Consider the following 6,000-nt stretch of genomic DNA (forward strand, 5'->3'; position numbering starts at 1 on the left):
ATATCTGTGCAATATCATAAAATGTAAATATATAATCTGATTAGCCAAACATGGGTTAATTTAAACATCAGTTGAGTTTTTTATTCAATTTCATTCTGAGTTGACCGCGCAGCTGGGTCTTTTTTAATATAATCCATTGGTTATATCCAGGAGGTGTGGCCTATTGGGGGCTTGGCTTTCATGTAGTTATTTTTGGCCACCTGTGAGAGTAAATGCCATTCCTGTTCATCATGTTAAGTTTGCACACTGCAACATATTTGCCTTCAATATTTTTCCCTGGTCTTTTTTATTTATTTATTTATTTTACCTTTATTTAACCAGGCAAGTCAGTTAAGAACAAATTCTTATTTTCAATGACGGCCTGGGAACAGTGGGTTAACTGCCTGTTCAGGGGCAGAACGACAGATTTGTACCTTGTCAGCTCGGGGGTTTGAACTCACAACCTTCCGGTTACTAGTCCAACGCTCTAACCACTAGGCTACCCTGCCGCCCCTGATCCCTGGTCGAGTCACTCAGCATTAAGAAGAACATTTATTTTTATTTCACCTTTATTTAACTATGCAAGTCAAGCTGCCTCACGCTATAGAATCAGGAGAAGGGCTCCTGCCCTTGTGGGCCATTCTGGCTCAGATGAGGCTTACTTGTACAAGGTTTACTTACCTACTTACTGTAAAACAGTGGCAGCAGCAGCGACTATAGTTGAACAAAAATATGTGATTGTGGGTCTGAATTTGACCCCGATGCTGAGTCTGGCCCCACATTTGGCATGGGCTTGAGAGCTGACTGATTCCTCTCTCTGTTCAAAGGTGCAAAAACAATCATCAGTTGTTGGGCAAACATTGGCGTTTCAGTGTAGCCTACCATCAGCTGGCAAAGGGGTCAATACAATTTTGTCCAGTTTTACAATGTGGGTGATCCAATGGCTTACCATCCATTTCAAATCGGGCAGCTGTATTGTATGTTCATACCAATGAATTCACAACTACCTTGATATTGGTTTATACGAATTACCAACATCAGACATTTTGATATAAAGACTAAAAAATTATAATATAAATAGCTTATACAGTCTTCTAAAATCATGATGGAAGCACAGGAATAGTCTTGAAAACATGTTTATAAATGCAACATGTAAAGTGTTGGTCCTGAGTTGAAATAAAAGATACCAGAAATGTTTAATAGACACAGAAAGCTTATTTCTCTCAAATGTTGTGCACAAATTGGTTTACATCCGTGTTAGTGAGCATTTAATATTTGCCAAAATAATCCATCCACTAGACAGGTGTGGCATATCAATAAGCTGATTAAACAGCATGATCATTACACAGGTGCACCTTGTGCTGGGGACAATAAAAGTTTTTCCACATAACTCAATGCCACAGATGTCTCAAGTTTTGAGGGAGCATGCAATTGACATGCTGACTGCAGGAATGTCCACCAGAGCTGTTGCCAGAGGATTGCATGTTCATTGCTCTACCATAAGCCACCTCCAACGTCGTTTTAGAGAATTTGGCAGTGTGTCCAACTGGCACTACCTCATGTAACCACGCCAGCCCAGGACCTTCACATCTGGTTTCTTCAGCTGCAGGATCATCTGCGACTAGTGACTTGGACAACTGATGAAACAGGACTATTTCTGTCTGTAATAAAGCCCTTTTGTGGGCAAAAACTAATTCTGATTGGCTGGGATCTCCAGTGGGTGGGCCTATGCTCTCCCAGACCCACCCAGAGATGCGCCCCTGCCCAGTCGTGTGAAATCCATAGACTAGGGCCTAATTTATTAATTTAAATCAACTGATTTCCTTATATGAACTGTAACTCTGTAAAACTGTTGAAATTGTTGCATGTTGAATTTATATTTTTGTTCAAATAAGTTACACCTGCAAATTATAATACAAAAAAGCTAAGATGGTGCGATGGTCCTATGAGTCTCAAATTATTGTAGTTCCACCAACCTGTACCAGCACCTTTTAAATTACAGACAAAAAATACTTTTTAATATATTTTTTTGTTTTCTTATGGTAATTGACTTACAGCAGAGGTGGGCAACCTTCCTCCGGACAGCCACTGGATGGTTCAGGCTTTTGTTCTAGCCTTGCTCTAACAGACCAGATCCTACCAATCAACTGATTATCAGGAACTGGTTGGAGTTGGTCTTGAAAAATGATCTGGCCTTAATGGCCACATGTACTTTTCAATCTCTACCCTGGTCCAGCCAGAAGAGGACTGGCCACCCCTCGGAGCCATGCTCCTCTGAAGGTTTCTTCCTAGGTTTCTGCCTTCTAGGGTGTTTTTCCTAGCTTCTGTGCTTCTGACTCTGCATTGCTTGCTCTTTGGGGTTTTAGACTGGGTATCTATGTAAAGCACTTTATGACAACTGCTGATGTAAAAAGGGCTTTATGAGAAGAAAAAAAATATTTGAAGACATGAGCGTTAACCTGGGTTGAAGAGGATGATGGCTCGGAGTTAGCCCAGCTCTGTCTCGTCCATTTGCTTGTCATTCATCTTAGACACCAGCACGGTCAGATCCCTGGAGACCACAACACAAGTGACAGTGAGGAAATGTAACAGGAAAAAACAGAGCCCAATTTTACTGCTGTATAGCCCATAATCAGCTTAATATCGAATGATTATAATGTGCATGTAAATGTGCTGACTATGGTCCAAAATCCAAAATGTCAACCGAAACTGTTTATTTTCTTTATGAATCTTACATAATGTAATAAATCACCAAGGTTGACGTCAATAGAGAGAGATACAGTGAGAGTTTAGCCTGGATTGAATACTTTATTGTGACAACACCAATTAACCGATTATCAAGTGTTTTGTGTATGGGTTTATTGTATGTGTGCATGTGTATGTATACAAGTGGTATGATGTGTGTGTGAGCATGCATGAGTATGTGTGCTATGGCGTGTGAGATGTGCTATACCTGGTCGTGGTAAGATGGCCGTCCAGTGGCAGCTCAAATAAATGGGGGATCTTCTTGGCCACTTCACCAGGGTTGTCTGCTGCATGCAGAGATGGCGAGTATTCCTGTTACATGTATTTTAAATGTGTATTTCAATTACTTCTGAGTATTTTGTCATTTGAATTACATTGGGCTGAACTACAATCCCAATGTATTTTGTAACAAGATACTTTCGAGAGCTGAAATTTGCATTTTCAAAATACAAAATACTTTTCTATACTTTTTTTTTAATAGCAGTTCACCTTTTGTGTCTCCCTTTCAACCTGCAAATCAAGGATAGTTGAAATCACAGTGTTAAAATAAATGGGTTAAATTAACTCTACTGGTAGTTATCCTAACCCTCAGGGCCCTCCCTCCCAAGGGGCACATTTTGTTTTTTGCCCTAGCAGTACACAGCTGATTCAAAGAATAGGCTACACCTTGTTCAGTTATGTTACCTCATTAGCTAGCTACAGCTAACAACCTGCGGTGCTTTCAGCAGGATGTCACGTTTTGGAACGTTCCAATAGAAATGTGTATATAGAACAAACATGCCTCTCTGACATGTTGAATAAGAAATAATGTTGGCTCCATTCATGGAATTTCTATCTGCAACGTTCGAGAACATTTTGCAACTGAACGTGGTCCTGGTAACATTATCAGTAGCCTAAATGCAAACATTTGGTGGCACAGAAAGAAAGGAAAATGGATAGCAAACAATTTAATGACTAAATCCCTCTTGCCACTACACTAATCAAATCAAACTAAATTTACAGCACATTTCAGACATGTACATTGTGTTGCATTCCTTCACAGGAAAATAAAAACTAAAAACAATGAAAATAAAAATGAAATATTTACTACACAACAAACAAAAGAATAACAATTAAAACAATTGACTAAAAAGCACCCCAAGGAAAAGCAATGCTAAAAAGGTATGTTTTAAGATCTATTTTATAAATGTCCCTCAGATTCTCTGGTGGGCACTATATCTGACAGGGTAAATAACTGTATTTTGAGTTAATGTGGACCCAGTGACTCAGAGCAAGGGGACTCAGACTTTAGCCATAGGGACTCGTGAGTCAACCATTGGTGAATCAGACATGGACTCGGATTTGAGAACAAATCAAAATCTAATTTTATTGGTCACATACAAGTGTTTAGCAGATGTTATTGCGGGTGTACCGAAATGCATGTGCTTCTAGTTCCGACAGTGCAGCAATATCTAACAAGTAATATCCAACAATTACACAACAAATACCTAATACACATAAATCTAAGTAAAGGAATGGAATTAAGAATATATAAATATATGGACGAGCAATGTCAGAGCGACATAGATAGTATAGAATACAGTATATACATATGAGATGAGTAATGCAAGATATATAAACATTATTAAAGTGACCTTATTAAAAATGACTAGTGTTACATTTATTAAAGTGGCCAATGATTTCAAGTCTGTGTATGTAGGCAGTAGCCTCTCTGTGCTAGTGATGGCTATTTAACAGTCTGATGACCTTGAGATAGCAGCTGTTTTTCTGTCTCTCAGTCCCAGCTTTGATGCACCTGTACTGACCTCAACTTTTGGATGATAGCGAGGTGAACAGGCAGTGCCTCTGGTGGTTGTTGTCCTTGATGATCTTTTGACATTGGGACTGAGACATTGATTGCTGTGACATTGGTTGCTGTAGGTGTCCTGGTGGGCAAGTAGTTTGCCCCAGCTGACGCGTTGTGAAGAACGCACCGTTCTCTGAAGAGCCCTGAGGTTGTGGGTGGTGCAGTTGCTGTACCAGGCGGTGATGCAGCCCGACAGGATGCTCTCAATTGTTTTTCTATGAAAGTTTTTGAGGGTTTTAGGTGACAAGCTAAATTTCTTCAGTCTCCTTCACCACACTGTCTATGTGGGTGGACCATTTCAGTTTGCCAGTGACATGTACGCCGCAGAACTTAAGACTTTCCACCTTCTCCACTGCTGTCACGCCGATGTGGATAGTTAGGTGCTTCCTCTGCTGTGTCCTGAAGTCCACGATCATCTCCTTTGTTTTGTTGACGTTGAGTGGGCCACAGTGTCTCCTGATCCCTCCTGTCTCAGCCTCCAGTATTTATGCTGCAGTAGTTTATGTGTCGGGGGGCTAGGGTCAGTTTGTTATATCTGGAGTACTTCTCCTGTCCTATTTGGTGTCCTGTGTGAATCTAAGTGTGCGTTCTCTAATTCTCTCCTTCTCTCTTTCTCTCTCTCGGAGGACCTGAGCACTAGGACCATGCCCCAGGACTACCTGACATGATGACTCCTTGCTGTCCCCAGTCCACCTGACTGTGCTGCTGCTCCAGTTTCAACTATTCTGCCTTATTATTATTCGACCATGCTGGTCATTTATGAACATTTGAACATCTTGACCATGTTTTGTTATAATCTCCACCCGGCACAGCCAGAAGAGGACTGGCCACCCCACATAGCCTGGTTCCTCTCTAGGTTTCTTCCTAGGTTTTGGCCTTTCTAGGGAGTTTTTCCTAGCCACCGTGCTTCTACACCTGCATTGCTTGCTGTTTGGGGTTTTAGGCTGGGTTTCTGTACAGCACTTTGAGATATCAGCTGATGTACGAAGGGCTATATAAATACATTTGATTTGATTTGAGTGAGAGGTTATTTTCCTGACACCACACTTCCAGAGCCCTCACCTCCTCCCTGTATGCTGTCTTGTTGTTGTTGGTAATCAAGCCTACTACTGTTGTGTCGTCTGCAAACTTGATGATTGAATTGGAGACGTCCATGGCCACACAGTCATGGGTGAACAGGGAGTACAGGAGGGGGCTGAGCACGCACCCTTGTGGGTCCCCCGTGTTGAGGATCAGCGAAGTGGAGGTGTTGTTTCCTACCTTCACCACCTGGGGGTGGCCCGTCAGGATGTCCAGGACCCAATTGCACAGGATGGGGTTCAGACCCAGGGCCTCGAGCTTAGTGATGAGCATGGAGGGTACTATGGTGTTGAGTGCTGAGCTATAGTCAATGAACAGCATTCTTACATAGGTATTCCTCTTGTTCAGAT

General features: G+C 41.6%; 1 protein-coding gene across 1 annotated transcript in view; it reads left to right on the top strand.

Moving 5' to 3' along the window:
• Nucleotides 1–5,586, top strand: part of LOC100135927 (cysteine-rich with EGF-like domain protein 2) — a 28,676-nt gene extending 23,090 nt beyond the window's left edge. Inside the window, exon 12 of the transcript XR_016490263.1 lies at nucleotides 5,197–5,586. The gene's annotated coding sequence lies outside the window, so the exon portion shown is untranslated. The remainder of the gene's footprint in view (nucleotides 1–5,196) is intronic.
• The last annotated feature ends 414 nt before the right edge of the window (nucleotides 5,587–6,000 follow it).

Source organism: Oncorhynchus mykiss, chromosome 21, assembly GCF_057628025.1.
Source record: "Oncorhynchus mykiss isolate SJ-2025 chromosome 21, ASM5762802v1, whole genome shotgun sequence".
NCBI classification, from domain to species: Eukaryota; Metazoa; Chordata; class Actinopteri; order Salmoniformes; family Salmonidae; genus Oncorhynchus; species Oncorhynchus mykiss.